The sequence below is a fragment of the Oryctolagus cuniculus genome, chromosome 7 (assembly GCF_964237555.1).
Source record: "Oryctolagus cuniculus chromosome 7, mOryCun1.1, whole genome shotgun sequence".
NCBI lineage: Eukaryota > Metazoa > Chordata > Mammalia > Lagomorpha > Leporidae > Oryctolagus > Oryctolagus cuniculus.
The window spans coordinates 69,671,201-69,698,224 of record NC_091438.1 but is presented as its reverse complement, the minus strand read 5'-3'; the positions used below and the strand labels follow the sequence as shown (position 1 = coordinate 69,698,224).

General features: G+C 41.8%; 1 long non-coding RNA gene across 1 annotated transcript in view; it reads left to right on the top strand.

Annotated features, from left to right (window-relative positions):
• Positions 1-5,587: 5,587 nt before the first annotated feature.
• The window catches only part of LOC138850590 (uncharacterized), a 67,240-nt gene continuing 45,803 nt past the window's right edge, over positions 5,588-27,024 (top strand). Inside the window, exon 1 of the long non-coding RNA XR_011390549.1 lies at positions 5,588-5,867. This is a non-coding gene — a long non-coding RNA (uncharacterized lncRNA). The remainder of the gene's footprint in view (positions 5,868-27,024) is intronic.

Here is a 27,024-nt window from a genome sequence, read left to right as displayed (position 1 = left end):
TTTTTTTTTACAGAGGATCAGTTTAGTATGCATTAAGTAAGGATTTCAACAGTTTGCACCCCCATAGAAACACAAAGTGAAATATATTGTTTGAGTACTCGTTATAGCATTAAATCTCAATGTACAGCACATTAAGGATAGAGATCCTACATGAGGAGTAAGTGCACAGTGACTCCTGTTGTTGACTTTACCAATTGACACTCCTGTCTATGGCATCAGTAATCTCCCTATGCTCCAGTCATGAGTTTCCAAGGCTATGGAAGCCCTCTGAGTTCTCCGATTCTTATCTTGTTTAGACAAGGTCATAGTCAAAGTGGAGGTTCTCTCCTCCCTTCAGAGAAAGGTACCTCCTTCTTTGATGGCCTGTTCTTTCCACTGGGATCTCACTCGCAGAGATCTTTTGCCAGAGTGTCTTGGCTTTCCATGCCTGAAATACTCTCATGAGCTTTTCAGCCAGCTCCGAATGCCTTTAGGGCTGATTCTGAGGCCAGAGTGCTATTTAGGACATCTGCCATTCTATGAGTCTGCTGAGATTCTCACTTCCCATGTTGGATCACTCTCCCCTTTATTTACTCCATCAGTTAGCGTTAGCAGGTACTAGACTTGTCTATGTGCTCCCTTTGACTCCCAGTCCCTTCACCATGACCAACTGTGAACTGAAACTGATCACCTGGAACAGTGAGATGGCATTGGTACATGCCACCTTGATGGGATTGAATTGGAATCCCCTGGTATGCTTCCAACTCCACCACTTGGGGCAAGTCAGCCTGAGCATGTCCCAAATTATACATCTCTTCCCTCTCCCATTCCCACCACCATGTTCAACAGGGATAACATTTCAGTTAATTTTCAACACTTAAGAATAACTGTGCATCAATTACAGATCTAAACCAGTCATATTAAGTAGAACAGATAAAAAAAACTACTAAGAGGGATAATGTATTTAGTTGTTCATTAACAGTCAGGGCTATGCTGATCAAGCCACCATTTCCCATAGTGTCCACCTCACTCCAACAGGTTTCCCTCTTGGTGTTCAGTCAGTCGTCCCCGATCAGGGAGAACATACTGACTGTCTTGTCAGCAAGCTCCCCAATCCAAATACATATTGAACTCTAATTGCATATCCAAAGGCACTGTGTTAGTCCAAAGATGGGCCCAATGAGAAATCCTTCCTAGTCTTCATGTCCTACAGAGTCCTCTGCTCTTGGATCTGGGCTGTTCATGTGACTCACTCCAGACCAATGGAGTAGTGAAAAAGTCACACTATGTGCATTCCAAGGCCATCAATAGAACCATGCAGTTAAGGCCTATACCTTATGAAATGTGCATTGGGGATACTATTGTTTTAACTTAGGTAACCTACTGTAAGTTCAAGCCTCTTGGGGAGGTGGGGAAGCCCAACTGAGCCCCTAACCAATAGTCAGCACTAGCTGCTAATATGTGTGTGAACCTTCTCAGACAAGCAGACCAACTGGGCCTTTACATGGTCGTAGCTCAGCTGACATCTGAAAGAAACTATATGAAAGACCCCACATAATAATTGTCTAGCTGAGGACAACATTGTAGAGCTGTGGGTTAAGCCATCACCTGTGATGCTGGTATCCCATATAGGCACCAGTTCATGTCCTGGCTGCTCCACTTCTGATCCAGCTCCCTGCTAATGGCCTGGGAAAGCAGTGGAACCCACAATGAGACTGGATGAAACTCATAGCTTTCACCTGGCTCAGCCCTGACCATTGCAGCCATTTGGGGAGTGAACCAATAGATGTAAGATCTCTTTCTCTCGCTCTCTCCCTCTCTCTCTCTCTCTTTCTCTGTAACTCTGACTTTCAAATAAATAAAATAAATAAATCTTAAAAAAAGAATTGTCCATCTGACTCCAGTCAACTCAGACTATGAGAAATACTATGAGAAATAATCATCAATTCTTGTTTTAAGCTACTAATTTGGGGCTGGTGCTGTGGTGCAGGTTAAACTGTTGCCTGTATCACCAGCATCCCATATGGGCACCAGTCCGAGTCCTGGATGTTCCAATTCTGATCCAGTTCCCTGTTAATGTGCCTTGGAAAGCAGTGGAGGATGACCCAAATCCTTGGGAAAGCCAGATGAAGTGCTGAGTCCTGGCTTTGGTCTGGCCAAGCCCTGGCTGTTGGGGCCATGTGGGTAGTAAATCAGCAGATAGAAGATCTTTCTCTCTCTCTCTCTGCCTTTCAAGTAAGTAAATAAATATTTTTTTAAAACTGCTAAATTTTGAAGTAGTTGTTGTACAGTAATGGATAGATGGACCAGATATCATCTCACACTCGACAAACTTGTCATTCTCCTCAACCAGGTTTTTGTTTTACATTCCCTCTGCTGCTTTGCTGTTTTCACACAACTATATCCTGATCCTAAACCTAGAAGTCATACTTATTTCCTTTCCTTCCTTCCTTTTATTTTTAAAGATTTATGATTTATTTGAAAGGCAGAGTTACAGAGAGGCAGAAGCAGAGAGAGATAGAGAGGTCTTCCATCTGCTGGTTCACTCCCCAACTGGCTGCAATGGCCAGAGCTGGGCTGATCTGAAGCCAGGAACCAGGCCCAAGGACTTGGGCCATCTTCCACTGCTTTCCCAGGCCATAGCAGAGAGCTGGATTGGAAGTGGAACAGCAGGGACTCAAACCGGTCATATCATATGGGATGCAAGCATTGCAGGTGGCGGTTTTACCTGCTATGCCACAGTGCCGGCCCCTCCTTTCCTTCTCAATGAACTTCCACATCAGCCAGCTTCTTCCTAGTTCTAGGATTTCTATCATCTAAATAGCTCTGACAGTCTGCCTTCCTTTCAGCCCTGTTCCTGCTCCCTTAATTGCACCTTGTTGTGACTTGAATGTACCCCTCCTCCAGGCATGTATTGGAAACTTAATCACCACTGTAATGGTATTAAATATTAAGAGGTGGGAACTTTAATAGGTGGTTGGGCCATGAGGTATTAGTGTTGTTATCATTGGAGTGCATTCCTTATAGAAGGATGTGCTTGTATCTCCTTGTCTCAACCTCTCTGCCCTTCTGCAGTGGGATGACAGAGCAGAAAGGCCTCCTCATCAAATGCCTGCCCCTTAGTCTTGGGCTTCCCATCCTCCCAGATCTGAGGAAATGCATTCTGTTCTTTATATGCTACCCAGTTCAGGTATTTTGTGATAGCACAAAACACACTAAGGCAGATACCTGAGCACTTCCTATTTGTACAGTTACTTTATTGTCTTAACTGGTCTTTAGTCCCCAGGATCCTCCCAGATCTATTCTCTACTCTGCTATCAGGCATCTTCCTAAAACATGGATCTGCTCTTGAGTGTAAGGCCTTTCACAGCTCCTAACTGCTACCAGAATTACTTACAAATTTTGGCACGATACATAGATCGTCTGTAATCTGGTCCATTATTTCTTCATCTTCATTTACTTCCGCTGCTTCTCCTGAATGCTTGATCTCACTAGGCGGCCCTGTTCTCTTCACTCTATACTACAGGCAGCATAAGGCCTGCAAAATCATTGTCTGCCCTGCCAAAGCAACCATAGTGAGACTCAACATTCAATAAATCTACAGCATGATTCTTGTGAGTTTTAAAAAGATTAGCACATGTGAAGGGCTTACAAGAGGCTTAGTCTGTTGTAAGCACCTTGGTACCTAATGCATCAGTAATTGTGGGCTGCTATTGTTATTTTTCCTTTCCCTTGAATTCCATCTGTTACAATAGGTTCCTCTCCTGGCCTTATTTTCTCAGAATGCCCTATATGTCCTGCAAGACTCACTCCAGTGCCCCACTTTTAGAGACATTAAAAAAGTGACTGCTTTAACAGAATTCTTGGTCTTACCATGCTTTGTTGATATGCTGCCATTTTGTACTTACCTCTCTACACTCCAAATGTTTAATTATTATAAGAACAGCTAGAAATGGATCCCAGTGGCTGGTATTGGACAGGGGCTCCGTGTGTATGGATTTGCTGAGTGAATGATGGGTGGTTAGATGACCCAATGAAATAAAGCAGTGCAGCATCTGCTTGGGGAAGTGAGAATCAGAGAAGAAAGGAGTAAAGGAGGTTGAAGTTTGATGAAGAACATTTTTTGTGTCAATGAGACTCTGTTGTGAGATATCACTATCCATTATTACTTTCTTTCCTTTCCAAGTCAGTGTCAGACAGAGAATAACACAAATTTCATCTTGAGTTGGTTAATGTACTGTTACTTGGCTCATCTCATCCACCTGCCCACTGCCCCATCACCATGTGAAGTTCTTACTCTTGAGAGGCAGAGGTGCCTCTGCATTGCTCTGACTAAACCCAATGATCCGCTTCAATTCAGAAGTTTGAGAAAGCAAACATCTTTTTTTCACCTGGGAGTTAGGTGTGACCCGGCTGCAATTCATGCTGAAGAGACCCAAAGTAAATGGCTTGTTCATGATTCATCAAAAGTTAGGGCTTCTGAGAATTAATATCTTTGCAAGTAAAAGGAAACTAACTGCCTGAGATTTGACACTGTTCTTACTCAAGGGGAGAGAGATCTTATTTCAAATAATTTGCACATAAACATATCATGAATAAACAGACTTTCCAGGTTTTAATGGATGCCTATGTTTGTCTTTGGCATTGAGAAATAATGTCACTGGTTCCTTTTATCAGAGCATGCTCTAAACTCTCTCTTCTTGGTTTCCACCAGCATTGAAGTTGGACAATCTGAGGAAGGAGTGGAGTCCTGCTGCATATAAAGAATGACCTCAGTTCACGTATGGAGGGCTGTGACTCTCAGAGCAATTCTTTCCGTCGGCTGCTGTGTTCAGGATGGGATGGCGCTGGAAACAGAGGTTTATGCTGCAGTCTCTGTATGAGTGGGGCTCGGGTCCCTGGAGCAGCTCTGGCCATTACTATCTTCCAAAGCAATGGTGGGGTTCCGTAGCACCTCAGAGGCAGAATCAGCCTTTGGTAAAGATTACAAGAGTTCACAGGTTCCAAAAACATTTCCACACTTGAAGAATTCCACATACAAAAATAAAGCTGTAACATATTTTAAATGTGTTTTTCTTAAATACAAGGGAGTTGTTCACTTAGTTTCTCAACAAATATTTATGAAGCAAATATTTTGTGCCAGGTTGGTTCATCTTAGGGATGATAATTACTTCTCATTTTCTGTCAGCTCCACAGCACCTGGAAGAGCACCCAGTCTATCAGGTATGGACCCCAACTGTGCACAGTGACATTTCCCTTGGGCCTGCCAGAATTCAGGGTACAACTGACAGGCAGGACCGTGGAACAGATCTGTTTTCTCTGCTTGGAGCTAGATAAACTGCCATGGGACATGAAGCTTAAGATTTCAAACTTAGTCGACTGAATTGACTACTTAAGCAAGTTAAGTCAGAAGAACAGTGATTATTTGGATTGCCAAGATATTATTTAATGAGGATCTTTGTGACTAAGCTCTTAAACTTGAAACTTAAAAAAAGTAATTGGCCAGAAATCCTTGTTGGATAAACATTGCCCCTCCCTTAAAAATTCTGGGAGTTCCAGCTTGGCCACTGACCTTTTCTTGCCGTTTATCTGTTTGTTTAGCATTGGCATTTCTTAAGCCTCTAATGTATATAGAATGCTGCCCGAGATTCTGGGAAATTCAGAAAGCTACCCTCTCTGCTACAAGTCGGTCACGTTTTAAGTGATAATGCAATAAATGACACATCAAATAACTTAACCACCAAAAGCAGAGAAAAACAAGTCCTATACGCAATAACTTTTAGCCACTCCAGTTAGTTTTACCCAACTGCTTGGCAGTGACACTGCTGTCTGTTAGACTGAAGAAAAACAACATGTGGGAAGATTGTCAAGACATCATGGGACTAATGGTATGTTCAGTTTCATTTTGGGGACTTTGAATATGCTGGTTCCTCTACTTCTTCCCTCCTTCCCATATATCATCTCTTTAACTAAAAGTCCAGTTGTACATATCAACTATGCTTCAGTCCTGGGAACCCTTGGTGACTACCAACCTTCACTTACACACACACACACACACACACAGTGAGAGAGAGAGGGCGAGAGAGAACTGTGTTGGTTACTGTCCTAAGTAGTCGCAGTAGCATACTGTAATTCCTCCAGTATGATAGCATTTAGTATAAATTATGGTGATTTCCTCTCCCCTTCTTTATACCCCTCCTTGAACTAGATTGTGAGTTCGGTGATTGTGCTAACTGCATCTGTATAATGGCTGGTGTACAACAGCCATTCAGTAAGTATTGCTGAATGCATGAGTGAATGAATGAATGGCACAAGGAACATTAGAGTTACATGTCTTGTTTAATTACTTTGTGTTATAACTTCCTAGGCATTTTATAGATCTCCATTTCTGTGGGTTTGCAGATGGCATACAGTTGTGGCAATGATACATCGCATGTTAAATACCTCTGTTACCTCTAAGAACTATGCTTCCTGCACAGAGAAGGGTATTATGACTGGGAGGAAAGTCATAAACTTAATCCTGTTATAGAGCAGTTGGTTTCTAATCTAGAAATCGCTGCTATAAATTGAGGTTACACCTAGAGTAGTCATTGTCAAAGTGTGTCACCATTCAGACATAGTAGGAGATGGAATATGAATAACAGAATAAACTACAAAAAGAATTCCAGGGACACATGATCCACCAAATTCCTTTTCACTGAAAATCAGAACTAAAACTGGAAAGGGCAGGAAATTTATTTCATAAATGCACCAGTAGAAATGAGGGCTAAACAAGCAACACTATTTAATCTCAAGTAAATGAATTTTATTTGAAAAAACAAAATAGTTAAGTTACAGTAAATCTTTGTTTTGAAGTGTCCTTTTTGAAGATCATCAAAAGAGGTTTCAATGTAGTTCCCTAAATCCAGTTTTTGCTTTGTGAGTAGTTAGGGGTTTTTTGGATAAACAATCCAAGTAAATCTCTGACTCTACCCTGCTGTTTTCCATCTGCCTGTGCACAGTCATCCGGAAAGGGTTTCTTATCCTCACTGAAGGCTGGCAGCTTAGATATGTGGTACCTCCTGCCTGATGTATTTGCCATATGCTTCCCAGAATCTTACAGATGAAAATGACGCATAATCAATGAGATGACCCCAGATAGATAAAACAAACGCTGGCACATGTTTGTAGTAACCTTCAGAGGAAGCCCTTCATCTGGTTTACATGCTCTTGAGTGGGTACCTTGCCTTTCCATGTGGCAATGAATGAATGAGCCAGCCAAGCTACCAGGCTTCCCACCGTCCCATCACACAGCAATTGTTTCATAAGAGGTCCTGTGCCTCTGGATTACCTCTAGGCACAGGCCATGTTACCTGTTGCAGGTGTTTGCTAAACAAGCCTACCCTGTCCAAGTAAGACTTTTGTGTCTTCCTTATCTATTTTCCACTCTGTGGAAGTGACTCTGATTTCTGGCTTCCCATGTTTAGATTGGTTGTTCACATTGACTGTGGATTAGCAAATACTCAACTTTAATCGTTTTGTAGACTGTGTATAGAGAATGTTGAAGTGAAAAACCTTTCCAAAATCACAGATTAGGTGTATAAATAAGAATGTGGGTATCAGGCCTTTCCTCATTACAGTCAATAGTCTGATCCATCAAGCAAACAGGAGAGGACAGCTTTGTGGTGCAGTGGGTTAGGCCACCACCTGTGATGCCAGCATCCTATATGAGCCACAGTTCAAGTCCCAGCTTCTCCACCTCCAATCCAATTCCCTACTAAGACTCCTGAGAAAGCAGTCAAAGAGGCCCAAGTAATTGGGCCCCTGCCACCTACATGGAAGACCCAGATGGAGATGTGAGTCCCTCTGCCACCTTCCGTAATGACAGACATTGTACAGGGTAGCTGTTAAATTAAAAGTTCAGAGACATGCAGGGTGGAACCTTCCCTCTGCTGCTTATGAACCTTGTGACCTTGGGCAAGCCACATGGTGCTTCCAAGTCCCAATCTCTTTAACTAAATTATAAACGTAATACTCTCTATGCCAAAGTGTTCCCACAAGATGTAAGATTTTAATTGAGTTAAACCATTGAAGAGTTAAATGAGGTTGTACATAAAAACATAAGAGTGGGAATAAGAGAGGGAAGAGATGTGCAATTCGGGACATGCTCAAGCTGACTTACCTCAAATGGTAGAGTTAGAAACATACCAGGGGATTCCAATTCAATCCCATCAAGGTGGCATGTACCAATGCCATCTCACTAGTCCCAGTGATCAATTTCTGTTCACAATTGATCATAATGATAGGACTAAGAACCAAAAGGATCACATAAACAAGACTAGTGTCTGCAAATACTAGCTGATAGAATCAAAAAGGGAGAGAATGATCCAACATGGGAAGTGAGATACACAGCAGACCCATAGAATGGCAGATGTCCTAAACAGCACTCTGGCCTCAGAATCAGCCCTTAAGGCATGCGGATCCAGCTGAAAAGCCCATGAGAGTATTTCAGGCATGGAAAGCCAAGACACTCTGGGGAAAAAAAAAAAAAAACCTAAATGAAAGATCTCCACGAGTGAGATTCCAGTGGAAAGAACAGGTCATCAAAGAAGGAGGTACCTTTCTCTGAAGGGAGGAGAGAACTTCCACTTTGACCATGGCCTTGTCTAAATAGGATCAGAGTCAGTGAACTCAGGGGCCTTCCTTAGCCTTGGCAGCTCATGACAAGAGGCTAGGGTGATTACTGAGGCCATAGACAAGAGTGTTAAATTGTTAAGTCAACAACAGGAGTCACTGTGCACTTACTCCTTATGTAGGATCTTTGTCCTTAGTGAGCTGTACATTGAGATTTAATGCTATAACTAGTCCTCAAACAGTATTTTTCACTTTATGTTTCTGTGTGGGAACAAACTGTTGAAATCTTTACTTAATGTATGCTAAACTGATCTTCTGTATATAAAGAGAATCAAAAATGAATCTTGATGTGAATGGAAGGGGAGAGGGAGTGGGAAAGGGGAGGGTTGCGGGTGGGAGGGACGTTATGGGGGGGAAGCCATTGTAATCCATAAGCTGTACTTTGGAAATTTATATTCATTAAAAGAAAATGGCACATGCTGAGCACCCCCGAAGTAATATCTATTTGAATGATGAAGATTCCTATTTAAACATGATCTGAAATCTAGAAATGAGAAGTGGCTTTTTGGCTGACATCAGCCCCTTCACAGTAACAGGAAAACGTGTTCCACAGGGACATAAGAAACAAAAAATTAGGGAATAGGTAGTTTTTCTAATATTAAAATTTAAGAGAATTTTTTTTTTATCACTTAGCAAGTCAGGGATCTCATAGGGACACCAGTGGAAGGCACATTCTGATAGAGTTAAAACAGCTTTCCCATGGAGCCAGGACTGTGGCCTAGAGGATGAAGCTGCTGCCCCAGTGCTGGCATCCCTGGGAAAGCAGTGGAAGATGGCCCAAGTCCTTGGGCCCCTGCACCCATGTGAGAGACCTGGAAGAAGCTCCTGGCTTCTGGCTTCAAATGGGCTCAGCTCTGGCCATTGTAACCACGTGGGAGGTAAATCTCTCTCTCTCTCTCTCTCTCTCTCTCTCTCTCTGCCTCTCTGTAACTCTGCCTTTCAGATAAATAAATCTTTGAAAAGTGCCAGCTTCTAAAATGAACAAGTTGTCCTCATAAACATTTTTTCAGAGATCAAGTTGATGAGACGTGCATTAAGAAATAAACTGTTCGTCATTGCTTGGATAATGCAATCTGGAAATCAGTAAATATCTTGGAAGAGCCAACTTGATAAATCAGATTTTCTTTTTTTGAATTTGCATTTATTTTATGTTGTTTTTATTCCCAAGCCATAAGTTTTTGTGTCTTCAGTTTCTTCTGGGACATCTTTTTCTTCTGTATTACACCCTCTTTTGGTTTAGGAACAATTTGTTCCCTTTCTGTGAGGACCATCTCAATGTGGCATGGGGAGCTCACATCTGGGTTAATCTAACCATGAGCTCTACAGGGTCAGTGGCACATTTTTAGTACTTTGTTCACCTGCTTACCTTCAGTGACCAGAGCATCTATACTCACACCCTTAAGCTCAGCATGACTCTGTATTTTTAAGCAAGTGCAACAGAATTTCACACTCTTTTTGGGCCAATGACCCTTTGCTCAGCCCCACTGTTTGGCCTGGGTGCACCTACCATCTCCACCATTGCTAACAATGGAACATACACAATGCTTCCTTAATGTGACAGCTTTCAGATACCAGGTGGGTTTTCAGATTTCATAGCCTTGATGCCCTAAGCAGTTTCTTGGGTGTTCTTAAAGAGAATGTGAAGATTTGAATCTCTTGACTTGCATGATTTTGTGGGGTTTTCTGGGTCAAGTGAACAGTGAACCGTTTTCACCTATCACCTAAAGCTGCTTACAGGAGAAGCAAAGTGTTCTTTCTTAAAAACGTTAGTTTTTTTTTTTTTTTTTTTTTTTTGGACAGGCAGAGTGGACAGTGAGAGAGAGAGACAGAGAAAAAGGTCTTCCTTTGCCGTTGGTTCACCCTCCAATGGCCGCTGCGGCCGGCGCGCTGTGGCTGGCGCACCACGCTGATCTGAAGGCAGGAGCCAGGTACTTCTCCTGGTCTCCCATCGGGTGCAGGGCCCAAGCACTTGGGCCATCCTCCACTGCACTCCCTGGCCACAGCAGAGAGCTGGCCTGGAAGAGGGGCAACCGGGACAGAATCCAGCACCCGACCGGGACTAGAACCCGGTGTGCCGGTGCCACAGGCGGAGGATTAGCCTATTGAGCCACGGCGCCGGCCAAAAATGTTAGTTTTATCCATCCTAATAAGGTTTTCATAAGTATCACTGAGTGTCTACCTTGTGATAAAAGTTGCACTTAGATGTAGAGAACCACATGTGAATAGGATGTAGTCTTACATTTTAAGAAATTTTAAGAGGAAGATTAATATATCTATTAATTTTAAAAAGACATACTTGGTACAAAGGGTTAAATATTTTAGAACTAAATGGTGAATAATAGCAGAAGAATGACTAATTCTCATCTAGGAAAAAACTGGACTTCAGTTTTTGTTCCACCTTTTATCAAGTTTTTAACTTGGGAAAATTTGTTTACCTTTTTTGAGCTCAATTTTTTTAAAGGCAAAATAAAGATGATAATATTTGCCCTACCATTTTCTGTAAAGTAGATGTAATGTTCAAAGAAGCTAATGTTTGTGAATGCCTGTAATAAATCATAACACTATTGCATTGATCTTGGTGTTATCTTTTTCCTTCCTCTGCCTGCTCATAGAGTAGGACTCTTACAAATTTTTTTTCATTTATTATCTTAGCTTATGAACTATCTGAAGGTTACATCATCTGTGTGTGTGTGTGTATTGTGTATGCTTTATCAAGTCTTATCAAGCCAAAGCAGCAGAACTAAAACAGACATCTGGTTTCCTAAGAAATAGTCCAACTCTGAATCCTGAATACAACTTTGTCAGAGACCAAAGATATTCTTTAAGGCTGGACCTATTTCAGAAAGGAGTTCCACCCTAAATTTACAGCGAAGGAAACTGAATAATCTATTTGACACTTATTCAGTAAATGATTGTGAGACATCAACTCTGCACCCAGAGCCCTGCTACAAACTGAAAGGAGGAGATGGAGAACAGACCGGGAACTCAGCGCTGATGTTGACCTTTGCTGGTAACTCCTTGGCATAGGATAAATCATTCCTCTTCCTGTCTTTTAGCTTCCTCCTCTGTAAACTGAAAATTGGTTTGTTGCAAAACATACAATGATGTTATGTCCGAAAATCTGAAATCCAGAGACAAAGTGGAAAAAAAAAAAAGCAACTAAGAGTGTGAAAGCCCTTTCCATTCAACTGTAAGAGGGATGGAGATTGTTACTCTTGGCAGTTATGGGAGTAGGCAATGGAAAAAGAAATTTGTTGGTGGAGGCCAAGTTGATCATTAAGAGGATGAGGAGTTTCAGTGGACCAGGTAGTGGGGAAGGGAACGGGGGCAAGATAAGATTGGGGATTCATTGAGTAATTATGAAGAATGAGCTAGAAAATAGCTTTGTGTTAATAGTTACGGAATTTTAAACCTGATGTTATCAAGGACTAAAGGAACCCTCCTGGGATGAGGAGAGACTCTCAAATTGTTTCTGTGAGTCTAAAAGTAGGTGATGATTCTAAGCTGGATGACTTGGTGCATTTCTATCATTCATATTTTGCATATGTGTGATTTTTTAGCCTATGGTGAGACATATAAAGCACAGACAAGCTCAACATTCAAGTAGAAATAAAGTAAGAGAAAGTGAGCAAAATAGCATTTTTTAAAGATTTATTTATTCGAAAGGCAGACTGATGGGAAGAGAGAGAGGACAGAAAGAAAGAGAGAGATCTTCCATGTGTTGCTTCACTCTGTAAATGTCTGCAGCAGCCCAGACTCAGCTAGGCTGAAACCAAGAACCTGAAACTCCATCCAAGTTTCTGATATGGGTGATAGGGGCCCAAGCACTTGGACCATCTTATTCTGCCTTCCCTGGCATATTAATAGGAAGCTGGGTGGGAAGCAGAGCAGCTGAGACTCTATATGAGATGCCAATGTTGCAAGCTGTGATTAGCCTGCTACATCACAGCCCTGGCTCCATGAAATACTGTTGAAGGTAGGAACTGAAATGAGCTGAGGGAGAGTCCTGAGAGGAAGAGAACTAAGGTGTGTTAAATTCAAATGAGTGCTTGTTGGGCCCTGGACACTTTCACATCCATGCAAGTGCCTTATTAGGTGGTTGTTATGTAGATCTGAAAACTGAGGTCCAGAGAGAGTAAGCAACTTGTCCAAAGTCAGGAATCACTGTGTTGCTGGGTTCAGATTTGAACAGTGGAGAGTGTGAGGTTATTTTTTTTTTTTCAGCTACTGCAACCAATTCAGTCCTCTGGGCATACACACTTTATCCTTAAAGAAAGATCTCCTCTTGGAAAGAGGAGAGCCTACTCCCATACAGCTGACACTGTTTGCAGTATCAGATGTCACTCAAGCACCAGACACTTAGATACAGGCATAGTCATGTTAAGTTTCCATTGTCACCCTATGGTGAGTACTGGGCTGGCATTTCACAAAATCTGTTTGTCCTGTTTAGTAAGGAAAATCATGAAAGGTTATGGGGCTGAGGATCTGTAATCTCACTGTCACTGGGAAAAACATTTGAGGGAGAGTTGACTGTCTACTTCCCAGAGACACATGTTTTGGAATCTGCATGGATTCACAGAATTTGAGAGCTGAAGCCACCTTGAAGATAGATCTCTTGCCTCACTGCTCAGTCTAGATTAGGGGAAAGTCAGGCTAAGAGTTCAGTTATGGCCCTCCCATTCTCTTGTTCAGAATACTTTTCTGTTTGCAGCACTGAGACCATGATTAAGCTATTTAACCAGTTCCTGACATTGTAATTTATGAACATGAAGAAAAGACATTTATCACTTGAATCATCCGAGAAACATGTGTTAGAGTTGTGGAGGGAAAAATTTCTGAAAAATTCTGTTCCGGGTTGCCTAAAATGACTATACTCGTCTGCTTTGGAGAGGCTTGTGTATGCCTTTTCCACTCCTTGGACTGAGTTCTCCCAGCCCCTGTGAACTCGGAAGTATGAACCCTAAAGGTTCTGCTTGATGGTTCCCATCAAGGATAAAACTGAAAATAGGAAGCCTTTGCTTGCTGACTGTGAGATAAGCTTGCTTAAGTGTCTGCCAAAAGCAGCAGATCATATGAAAAGCCACATGACTAACCAGAAATAATTGGAGCTTAAAAGATGCCAGCATTGATGAGTAAGATCCCTTTCACCATGGGATCTAGTTAAAGCAAATGCACCCACTCACAAGTTCTTAAGTCCCATTATCTTTTACCCTGGAACATGTCACTTGCCCTGATGTGGCAAATTAAATGATTCCATTAAGACAGAATGTCAGCCTTTATTGACTACAACTAGCTGTTCATTTATTTCTGCTTTATTATTAATTCATTTCTCTATTCAACACATCTTTAAAACCTACTGCATGCTAGATGTAGTAGGAGAAACAGAAAACAATTCTTTCATGCAACTTTTCCCAATTCTTCCAATGTAACGTAATGGGACCTAACAGATCTTTGTTTACAAGTCTCCCAACAGATTTATGGTATGTTTCTTTGTGTTGTAGCAACTTGAGAACATGTCTTATGTTACTACCCAGACCCAAGACAATTGCTTTACAAATTTTTCTATGTTTCACAGTACTTATTTTAAACTTTGCATAGAGAATATTCTCAGCATTGTGGAATGAATGACAGTGCATATTTATTGAGTTGTATAAGAAGTTGATTTGGCTTAGGCTAAATTATATTGTTGTAACAGATTACTTTCAGATTTCAGCAACTGACAACACAAAGATTGATTTCTTATCTATGTTACTTCTGATTTAAGTTAAGTTCAGCTGTGCTCCTCATTTTAATTCTGGAATCTGGGCAGAAGAAGCAGTCACTAGTTAGGATAAGCCTATCTTGTAGCTGGGGGAAAAGATAGATAGAAGAGACATGTGATCGATTAGAAGTGACATATTTTAATCCTATTCAAATTTCATTGACCAGAGCCACTCATGTGCCCAAACCTGCCTTGAGAAGTAGGCAAGTTTCATTCTCACATGAAGAAGATAGTGAATATTTGGGAATAATAATATTTTCATCATGGAAGTTATCCCTATGCTTAAAAGATTTTAAAATATAGTCAAGTAATTAAGCTATACTGAAACTTCTAAAATGAAGTACAACCAACATGCTAACCACAGGCAAGAGGAAGGGGAGATGGTTTTTGTCTGGAGTTACTCATTGAAGGACAAATAATGGTGGATCCTTGGATAAGGCATAAAAGGTAACATTTTGTGAGAAGAAAATGGAAAAACCACAAGTAGAAGAATATTAAGAAAAATATAAAGGTACTGAAGCAAAACATGTACCCAGGAAGAAGTGAGAGGTACACTTTGGGTCAAGGGTAAATTACCACAAAAGAAGCAATTGTGCCTTACATTCCAAAGTAAGGAATTTAAAGTCTATTCAATGGGCTATGGCAAACGACTGAAGGTTTTGGAAGGCGACTGAAGAATGAACTTGAGAGAAGCTGCTGATACTTGTGAGGCTACCTGAAGAGTCAGGAGACACTAAAAGCAGAACCATGGAAGTGACAGAGCAGGACAGAGCATGCAAATGCAATCTACAAGGAAGGTTGGAGGGGGGGAGATTAGAGAGTAGTGTACCATTAATGGAACTCAAATAATAACAAAGAGAACTGAGTTGTGGAGTAGGAAAATAAGTTTTATTTTAGCTATACTGACTTCGAAAAATCTGAATGGAAATATTTGGTAGGTCCCTGGAGTTGTGGAAATGGAGGTTAGGAATGTGGTTGAGGTTGAAGATTCAGTCCTGCATGATTCTTAAAAATGTGTAGACAAGAATCCCAAAAAGGAGCAGTGGCTGAAAGGCAGAGTCTGGGGGCTACCAGCAGGTAGAGTATGGGGAGGTGGAGATAAGCCTGGGAGGGTCACTGAGGAACACTGACAGGGGAGAGGACACCAGAATGGTGTAAGGGCAACAAAGTGAGGCTGAGGAGAGGCTGAGGAGAGGAGCAGTGTGAGATCGTTCAGAAAGTGCCAGGAGGATGAGAACATAGAAAGTGGCATTGAGCTCAGAGAAGGAGATCGCTAGTATGACTAAGGAAACTACTCCTGTAAGGAATGGAGATGTTCTTTTTTGAAATATGATCAAGAAAATTACAGGGATTGAATGGTGGAACCAACAGAACAGTAAATGCAGTAACCTCTGAAAAGAAGATGGTCATATTCCATTAAGCATATTATTAAGATACTATTTACTGAGTCCGGTATCGTGTTGCAGTGGGTTAAAGCCCTGATCTGCAGAGCCAGCATCACAAATGGGTGCTGGTTCAAGTTCCAGCTGGTCCACTTCTGATCCAGCTCTCTGCTGATGCACCTGGGAAAGTGTCAGCGGATGGTCCAACTTCCTGGGCCCCTGCACCCTCATGGGAGACCCTGATGAAAGTCCTGGTTCTGGCTTTGGATTGGCTCAACTCGGGCTATTGTATCCATGTAGAGAATGAACCAGTAGATGGAAGACACTGTGTGTGTGTGTGTGTGTGTGTGTGTGTCTTTGTCTCTACCTCTTTCTGTAACTCTGCCTCTCAAAAATAAATAGAATAAATCTTTAAAAAAAAAAAAAAAAAGAAGATGGTCATATTCCATGACAGGAGGGCAGGAGGAAGAAACACTCTGAGAAAAATGGTCAGTGAGGAGGAGTGATTTTAAAGGGCCTCTTTCCAGGGTAGAGATAAGGAGTATGTTCATTCTAGAAATTAAGCAATAATATTTATTATTGAGAAGCCAGGTTTACTTGTTTTTTAAAAAAAGATTTATTTATTTATTTGAAAGTCAGAGTTACACAGTTACATAGAGAGAGAAGGAGATACAGAGAGAGAGAGAGAGAGAGAGAGGTCTTCCATCCGCTGGTTCACTCCCCAATTGGCCGCAATGGCTGGAACTGCCCTTATCTGAAGCCAGGAGCCAGGAGCTTCTTCTGGGTCTCAAGGACTTGGGCCATCTTCCACTGCTTTCCCCGGCCACAGCAGAGAGCTGGATTAGAAGTGGAGCAGCCAGGTCTCGAACCAGTGCCCATATGGGATGCCAGTGCTTCAGGCCAAGGCATTAACCTGCTGCGCCACAGCGCTGGGCCCCAGGTTTGCTTTTTATAACAAAAACAAACACAAAAATGTACATATAGTCTGTCAGGGAAAGATATTTTATATCTTCCAAGCAACTATATTATATTTGTTTCTGTATGGGATTATTTAAAAAGTTCATGGAAAAGTAGAATTAATAAATATTTATTTTGGTGCAAAATAATGTTCAAATCCCTGCATAGTTTTTTGTAGCATGATTTTTCCATGAATTTTTAAAGTCTCCTCATACATTCAATCTCTATCACTGGGCAGCTAAATATTCACAAAAATACACAGTTATTGGGAAATGTACTACTGGACTTCAGAACTGATTTTTTTAAAAGATTTTATTTATTTATTTGAGAGACAGTTACAGAGAGAGGAAGAGAGAGAGAGACAAAGGTCTTCCAATCTGCTTGTTCACTCCCCAAATGGCCACACTGGCCAGAGCTGGGCTGATAGGAAGCCAGAAGCCAGAAGCTTCTTCTGAGTCTCCCACACGGGTGTAGGGGCCCGAGAACTTGGGCCATCTTCCACTGCTTTTCCAGGCCATAATCAGGGAGCTGGATCAGAAGAGAAGCAGCCGGGAAGTGAACTGGCGCCCATATGGGATGCCAAAGCACAGGCAGAGGCTTAGCCTACTATGCCACAGTGCCAGCCCGAGGACTGATAATTTTAGGAAAGTTTTTTTTGTGACTATGAGTTTATTAATTGTTCTAGTATCCTTTCTGCAGGACAGGGGCCCACTAGGCCTTTTTTGGAGGTGTAAAAAAACTTTCCGCTTTCTGCCCTTTGAGGCCTCTGAGGAAGCATCATCAAATACTCTCTTCCCACGGCCGGCCATCAGGTCTAAGGCAGAGTCTCCCAAGGAGCCCGAGCAGCTGTGGAAGCTCTTCATTGGAGGGCTGAGCTTCGAAACAATCAATGAGAGCCTGAGGAGCCATGTTGAGCAACGCAGACTGCTCACGGAATGTGTGATTAGGAGAGAGCCGAACACCACGCGCTCCAGGGGCGTTGGATTTGTCACCTAACCACCAGTGGATCAGGTGCAAGGCCTCACTAAGTGGATGGAAGAGTTGTGGAACTAAATAGGGCTGTCTCACGAGGAGATTCTCAAAGCCCAGGTGCCCATCTAATTGTGAAAAAATCTTTGGTGGCACTAAAGAAGACACATTGAAGAAGACACAGAGATTATTTTGAACAAGATAGGAAAATGGAAGAGATTGAGAGCATGACTGAGCCAGGCAGTGGCAAGAAGAAGGCTCTGCTTTTGTGACATTTGACGACCATGACTCTGTAGATAAGGTTGTCATCCAGAAATATGGAGCTGACACTGTGGCCTAGTGGGTATAGTCACCGTCTGCCTTGCCAGCAGCCCATATGGGCACCAGTTCTAGTCCCAGCTGCTCCACTTCTGATCCAGCTCTCTGCTATGTCCTGGGAAAGCAGTGGAAGATGACCCAAGTCCTTGGGCCCCTGCACCCATGTGGGAGATCCAGAAGAAGCTCCTGGCTCCTGGATTTGGCAGCTCCAGCTGTTGCAGCCAACTGGGGAGTGAACCAGCGGATGGAAGACCCCCCCCCCCTCTCTCTTTCTGCATCTCCTTCTCTCTCTGTGTAACTCTGACTTTCAAATAAATAAATAAATAAATCTTTAAAAGATTTATTTACTTCACAACTGTGAAGTAAGGAAGGCCCTGTCAAAGCAGAAGACGGCCAGCACTTCATCCAGGACAAGAGGTTGAAGTGGTCTGGAAACTTGGGTGGTGGTCGTGGAGGTGGTTTTGGTGGCAATGACAACTCTGGCCCTGGAGGAAACTTCAGTGGTTGTGGTGGCTTTGGTGGCAGCCAGTGTGGTAGTGGTGGTTATGGTGATGGTGCAGATGGTTACAAAGGATTTAGTAATGATGGAAGCCATTTTGGAGGTGGTGGAAGCCTCAATGATTTTGGCAACTACAACATTCAATCTTCAAATTTTGGACCCATGGAGGGAAGAAGTTTTGGAGGCAGAAGCTCTGGCCCCTGTGGTAGTGATGGCCAATATTTTGCCAAACCATGAAATCAAGGTGGCTTGGTGGTTCTAACAGCAGCAGTAGTTATGGCAGTGGCAAAAGTTTTTAATAATTGCCAGGACACAAAGCCTAGCTGGAGAAGAGTGCCAGAGAAGTGACAGGGAAGCTACAGGTTACAACAGATTTGTGAACTCAGCCAAGCACAGTGGTGGCAAGGCCTAGCTGCTACAAAGAAGACATGTTTTAGACAATACCCATGTGTATGGGCAAAAACACTCAAGGACTGTATCTGTGACTAGTTGTTTAGCAGGTGTTTTAGTTTCTGCTCTATGGACAGTGTAAATTATCCCAACAAAGGGTTTCAATGTAGTTTTTTCCTTTTATATCTTTTTTTGGCACCCATGCTGTTGATTGCTAAATGTAACAGTCTGATCATGATGCTGAATAAATGTCTGTTTAAAAAACAAAACAAAACAACTTTCCTTCCTATCACTTTGAGACTGCTGCTATCTGTTCAAAATTACCAGAACATTTGCAACCCATGAAGTCCTGGAGTGAAATAAAACCCAGCCAGAACATAATTATCTTACGCAAGGCTGTTGTCTGATATGAAGAAAATGTTCTTGAGTAAGAACTGGTGAACTTAGCAAAGATGGAAGTTTAATAATATTTATTCATTTTTTCCATCATTCATCATTCATCATTTGTATTGACTCAGCATTCCACAATATTTGCTGAGCACATGCCATGTACTGCTTTCAGTGCTGGAGACAGACAGAGCCTCTTTCTACTTACAGAGATCATATTGCTATGAACAAGTAAGAATCTTACATAATGTTGTGGGATGCTGAGTGAGTGCTATAAAAATAAATCAAGTTAAATGAATAAATAATACATGGGGAGTGGGGTGAGGCAAAACTGCTATTTCCTTTAAAAAGGCCTTGGAGGGCCTCTGATGAGGAAACACTGAACACATGAGTGACCTGGAAGAAGCATGCCTCAGAGAGCAGCCGATGCCAAAAGTGTCCAATCTTGAGGCAGGCGTGAACTTGGCACATTTTAAGAAGTGGAAATAAGAGGAGCAAGTGCAAAATGGTGGATCTAACTTGGAAAGAGAGGCTAGATCATGTTGGATCTTGCAGACTTTTATTCTCACTATGGAGATTTTTGGGTACATTTTGAGCAAGAGCAACATACTAGGAATTATGTTTTTAAAGAATCATTCTCATTAATATATAGAAATAGACGATAAGAGGGCAAGACATGAACAGGGAGACCAGTTAGGAAGCTGTTGCATTAAAACAGGGAAAACAGGTTTGGATGACAATGACAGCAGTAGTGATAAGGAGATATGGGAAGATCCTAAATATATTAAAAATTATTACATGTGTATCTAGATATAATTCACACATCCTAACATTTTACTGACTAGTGCCCATTCTATGTATGTGATTAAGTGGCTTTAGAGATGTGATAGGTTCATAATGGAGTTGATTTGGAGTTTGAGGGGAAGAGAAGAATCAAGGATAGCACTTGGACTATGGATTATGCAATGGCATGAAGACATGTGACACATGTTGATCTACACAACACTGGAGAGAAGAAAAGTACCCGCATTGTTAGACTAGAAGATGAACTATAAGTGCATAGAAAAACGTCTAAGATGAAACAAAATGCATTGTTGTTTATTCTTTTCCCTATATAATATTTCCTATTTTTGTACACTATGAGTAAACAAAAGGCCACTGAAATCAGAATATAGAGTAAAAGAACTTGAAGGAGATGAATCTGATGTTCAGAAACCATGCTATTATGGATTTAGAAAATTTTATATTTCTAATTCCTGGGTGCTAGGTTTGTTTCTTAGTTATGGGAGCAGAGAAATTTATCCTGGAAGCTATTATAACAAATTACCATGCAGATCATTTTCTGTAGGAATCTGGAGAGCAGCTTATAATGTTGGATATTTCTAGAAGGCCACAGAATTGACCTCCATCGTTATCCTCTTATGGAAAAGAATAAGGGTATCTATCAGATAGTGTAGCCCTTGTTGCCCAATAAATCATTGATGTGTAAAATTTGGTGATCTCCACTGGGATTCCCCACCATTAATTCTACAAGCCTCAAGCTGTGATGTGCCAAATGGTTTTGTGAATCCTGCATATTTTTATGGTAAATTCACAAACACACCTGAAGATTTATGTATATATTCACACATATATGAAATTTAAGCTGAATAATAATAATTTACATTCATTACTAAAGTTATAGCGAAAACAATGGGAGAAAAGCCAATTAAGTTGAATGGGGAGAGGGAAACCCGGAGACACAATATTGATTAATAGGAAATACTTGGTCTGGAGTCTTGCTTTATTCTGAAACCGAAGGGTCATTTGTTTCAGTTACCTACTGCTGTATAATCAACTATACTAATGCTTCATTGCTTTTTAAGACAACACTTTATTATTATCTCTTCTAGTTTGTAAGTTGATTGAGTTCACCTTGACGGATTTTGCTTGGGTTTTCTCTGGCAGCTGCAGTCATGCAGTTTCTGGGGCAGGAGTTTGTGAGGGTCACAGCGACCGAGTGTCCCCCATGGCTGCTTCTTCACACACCTGGCACTCAGGGCTCTCCCATTTTTTTTTTCCCAGCAATATAACCTGGACTTCTGATATGGCAGCTTGGGGCTCCAAGAAAAAGGAAGTGAAAACTTCCAGTCATCGGAGAGTCAAGGCCTGGAACTGACCCAGTGTCACTTTCCCTACATCCTTTTTGTTGAAGCAGTCAGAGATCAGCACACATTGAAGGCAGTGGAGGAATAAACCCCATCTCTTACTGGGGGTGTGGCATGCACATAGAAGGAAGAAGGAATTTTCACAGTCATCTGGGACATGAGCTACATTTAATTAGTGTGTAGCCATTCTTATCTCACACAGGAATTGCTAAGTGCTTATAAAAGACTGTTTTCTAAAAATTAATGTTCTGATCATCCATTAGGGTGGCTACTATTTAGAAAAACAAACAGGGGGCCAGCGCTGTGGTGCAGTGGGTTGACGCCCTGGCCTGAAGCACCGGCATCCCATATGGGTGCCAGTTCGAGACCTGGCTGCTCCACTTCCGATCCAGCTCTCTGCTGTGGCCTGGGAAAGCAGTGGAAGATGGCCCACTAGGTCCTTGTGCTCCTGCACCCATGTGGGAGACCTGGAAGAAGCTCCTGGCCCCTGGCTTTGGATCGGTGCAGCTCTGGCCATTGCAGCCAATTGTGGAGTGAACTAGCAGGTGGAAGACCGCTCTCTTTCTCTCTGCCTCTCCTCTCTCTGTGTAACTCTGACTTTCAAATAAATAAATAAATCTTAAAAAAAAAAAAAGAAAAATAAAAACAAACAAAAAGAATGAGTGTTAGCAAGGAAATGAAGTATTGGGAACTCTTGTGGGAATATAAAATGGTACACTTGTTGTGGAAACAAAGTATGGTGATTCCTAAAGAAAATTAAAAATGACTGCATGATGCAGCAGTTCCATTGCTGGGTCGTGTTCTGGAGAACTGAAAGCAAGATCTTGAAGAGATATTTGAATACTCTTGTTCATCAGAGCTTATTCATAATCACTAAAATGTGGAAGCAACTGTGTCCAGTGATGGATTAACAGATAAGCAAAAAGTAATAAATACATATAAGTAACTATTATTAAGCATTAAAAAGGCGAGAAATCCTGATATAATGCAGATGAATCATGAGGACATTATGCTAAGTGAAATAAGCCAGGCACAGACAAATACTCTATGGGACCACTTATTTGAGATACTTAGAGGAGTCAAATCCTCAGAGACAGCAAGTAGAAGACTGGTCACCAGGAGGTCAAGGAAGGAAGAATGAGCGATAGTCTAATGTGTACAGAGCCTTAGCTGGGGAGGATGAAAGAGCATCTGAAGATGAGTGCTGGCAATGGTTGCGCAACATCATGACTGTATGAGTAGACATCAAAATCCTTTTCCAATGAGGGATCAGTTCTGCAGGATACTAAACAATTATAAATCTGTGATTCTTACAACTATTGAATTATAGGATGTGCTTAATATGGTCCCAATTACCAGTTATTTATTTTATGTTCATCTCCTGGCTGAGTTGATAAGAAGATTTAAAAAAAAAAACTGTTTATTGTGGTAAAATTCACACAACATATAACATACCATTTTAACTATTTTAAGTGTCCAGTTCAGTGCTATTAAATATGAGAAAATTTTACAGAAAATGTATATCATGAAAAAATTATTCATAGCTTTCAAAACTCTTTGTTAAAGATTTATTTAGTTATTTGAAAGTCAGAGTTAAAGAGAGAGTGAGAGATAAACACAGAGTGATCTTCCATCTGCTGGGTCACTTCCCAGATGGCTGCAACCACCACGGCTGAGCCAGGCCAAAGCCAGGAGCCAGGAGCTTTATCTGGGTCTCCCAAATGGGTGACAGGGGTCAAAACACTTGGGCCATCTTCCACTGCTTTTCCCAGGCCATGAACAGGGATCTGCATCAGAAGTGGAACAGCAGGGACATGTTCCAGTGCCCATATGGGATGCCAGTGTCACAAGTTGTGGCTTCATCTGCTATGCCAAAATGTTGGGCCCCCCAAAATTTTTTGCACCACAATAAATTTGCCTTTTAGTTCTATCTTTTTATGAGCTTTTTGAAATGTCCTTATACTGTTTTTAAAATAATGCTCTATTTCTTGTCTTGAGCCTACAAACATACAATACAACTTTACCCCTCCTCGTTCAGTTCTCTTTTTCTCCTCTTTGATTATTGCTTCCTGTCTAGCATGTCTCCTTGTGTTCTTGATCCCATTCCCTTCCACCATCTGAAGGAAGCTGTTCTACTCATTTTCCTCTTCATTCTGTCCCTTCAAAGTCTTCTTCTCCAAGGGTGGTTCCTTCCATCAGCATAGTCGGCAGAACAAAACAGAGTCCCAGTAGGTTCTGGAGCATAGGGGCAGATCCTGACTCTCTGTCCTAGTTGTTAGAATACTTACTCCATCTGTAAATGGAGACACTAGGACCATCCTCCTTCCTGATGATTAAATCAGTGAATGTGTGTCAAACGCTTAGAACAGTACCTGGGCCACAGAAGTACTGTGTAAGTATATAACAGTAATTCAGCATTTTAAAACCTGTTGTTCCCTTTGCACACAAGCCCACAACACAAACAATAACTCTTCTATTTTGGCATTTTGCTTTGTTACCCTCTTTCTCTCCTTGACCAGAGTCTACCAGTCACTGCCTCCATTTTCTCACCTTATATTTATAACCTAATTTAAAGCAATTGGATTTCACTAAAGCTCCTCTTACCAAGTATGCTAACCACAACTTCCTAGTTGAAACCAATGGCTGTTCTTCAGTCTATGAATTTGTCTTTAGTGTGGTCACTGATCACTCCCTTCTTCCAAAGCTCATTTCTCTTGGCTCCACAGAGCCTTCTCTCCTGTTTCCCCTCCCAGCAGTCCAGCCACTCTTCCTCCTCCTTTTCTCTTGTTCCAGTCTCTTACACAACTTCTGTTCTAGGTTCTCCTTGTAATCCCTGGCACTCACAAAGCTTCCATTACCGTATCTATGTGGATGATTATCAAATCTCTTTATCTATCCTACATCGCTCCTTGGACTGAGACATGTAGCACTAACAGCCTCTTGAAGATAATCATTTGGAGGGAAAGCTAAACTAAGTTCAAAGATGTGAATCAGATTGCCACTCCATAAAGATTTCCTGTGGAGTTCCCTCTCAGAGAAGGGTGCCAGCATCTACTCTGTTGCCCAAGTCTGAAACTCAGACTCAGTTCTTGGATGTACCCCTCCAAAGTCTCCACATCTGGTCAATCATCTGTTCGCTCTAATTTAATCTAAATCCACTTTACCCTACTCCAGTTTCTTCTATTTCCATTAAGTTTACCTTAACTTCTGGCCTGGGTCACTGCCTCAGCCACCATGCCTCCACATTTGCCTTCTCTTCTCCTCATTGAAGCCAGAGTGGTCTTTCTAAGACTCGAATCTGATGCTCTGTCTCTCTGGCTGATAGCATGTCAATGACTGCCCACTGTCTGTGGAATCCACTCAAACTCTCAGCTCTACAGCTAGGGTATATTGGAGGTCACTTGGGCCTGTCACAGGGCTGAGTTTTAAAAAATTGAGGAATGTTGCAAGCCAGTTGTTTGGTTGTTGATAGCTGACATCAGCTCTTGTGGAAATATTCACACCATGGAAATCAGCAGATGCCCCTAGAGATAGGAAGCAGCAAACTTCACCCGCCACGCTCCATCTGTTAATGTCTCTGCACCCTGTATCATCACCTGCTGTCAGTGAGTCTTCTCTCTCTTCTGACCATCTCTTATTCATCTTTTAGGCATACATCAGCAGACCCCTCTTCAAGGAAACCTTTCCTGAAATTGCTCCCTCAATTTCATGAATACAATTTTTCTGTATGCTCTGGTATGACCCTGTCCTACAGAAGTCTCTGTCTCCATCCGTGAGGCCTTGCTATGTGCCATACAATGTCAAAAGACTTTATCTCATTTAATTTTCACAACAATCATACGATATGGTTAAAATCTTAGATGCAGAAATTTAAGTTTAGACCACTTGTCACTTGTACAAGGTTAGCACCACAGCACCACACCATTTATCAATTGCCTAGTACTTATCAGTAATATCTGCCTATTTATTTATCTGAATGGCTCACACAGCCGTGATTTCTGTGAGGTTAGGGGCTGCCTTATAAACTTCATAATTGATGCAGTGCCTGGTTCTTGGAGGGTGTTCATTACAGGCAGATATTGAATAAATCAGTTCTAACCCACTTAAATAACTGCTGGCCAAATTCTACATTTTAACACTCACAGCTTTTACTTCCTAATGTCTTATTAATATTCATAAATTCTCTAGAAACTTAGAATTGCTGACTATGAAGTTTACCTCCTAATCTCTGTAAATAGCTGGTACAAGACTCCTTTTTCAGGAGTTAGTAACCAAGAGCGTACCCTACATTTCTGTCAGCCAGGCCCCGCCCCTGACAGTTTCCATCCCCTCATCAAGCCATAGGTGTGAAACTTCTCCCAGAAAAGCTTTGGCTTCCTGAGCTTCTACAAGATGTCCATGCTTTTTCTCAGTGTTTTGTTTTTAAGTTCTGATTTCTCCATGGCCACCACTGAGATTCAGTTGACCTTTTCTCTTGGTTCCAAAACAGCAGCCAAGAAAGAGTTTTGAAATTGAATCGGGGACAAAGGTTACGACCCTGAGTCCTCTCATGGTGCTTTTCCAGCAATTTGGCTGTGCTGTGGATTATCAGGGCACAGCTTTAAGTAAATTACGTCTTATCCAACAAGGAATGTCCCCCAGTGAAACGGTGTTCGTTTGGAAATCAAACTGCTTTTAAAAAAAAAAAGTATTTATTTATTTGAAAGGCAGCATTATGAGTTAGGGGAAGGAGAGAGAGAGAAAGAAAATCTTCTGTCCACTGGCTCACTCCCCAAATGGCTGCAATGGCTTGGACTAGGCCAAGTTGAAACCAAGAGCCTGGAACTCCATTCAGGTCTTCCACGTGGGTGGCAGAGTCCCATGTAGTTGGGCCATCTTCTGTTGCTTTTCCAGGTGCATTATCAGGACCTAGACAGGATATGGAGCTGTCAGGACTTGAACCAGGTCTCATATGGGATGCTGGCACTGCAGGTATCAGCTTAATTCACTGTGCACAATACCATCCTCCACTTTCATTTTTTCTTGTACCAATGTTTATAGTATCACTTGATGACATTCTTACAGAATATTTACAGCTACAAGTGGCCAAATTGCACAGTTGTACTTCTAGGTAAAATCCCAAGGAGTAAGTGGATAAGGTCAGAAGATACTTGAACTACATCAGTGATGCATTGTATGTGAATTATCATTTTATTTATTTATTTATTTGAGAGGTAGAGTTACAGACAGTGAAAAGTAGACACAGAAAGGTTTTCAATCCATTGGTTCACTCCCCAAATGGCTGCAATGCCCGGAACTGGGCTGATCTGAAGCCAGGAGCCATGAGCTTCTTCCAGGTCTTCCACAAGGGTACAGGGGCCCAAGAACTTGGGCCACCTTCTGCTTTCCCAGGCCATAGCAAGAGAGCTGGATTGGAAGTGGAGAAGCCAGTCTCGAACCAGCACCCATATAGGATGTCGGCACTGCAGGCAGCAGCCTTACCCACTACACCACAGCACTGCCCCTCATTTCGTTTTAGCTTTTCCATCAACCAGTGTGGAATTTGAAACTTCTGCTGGGAGT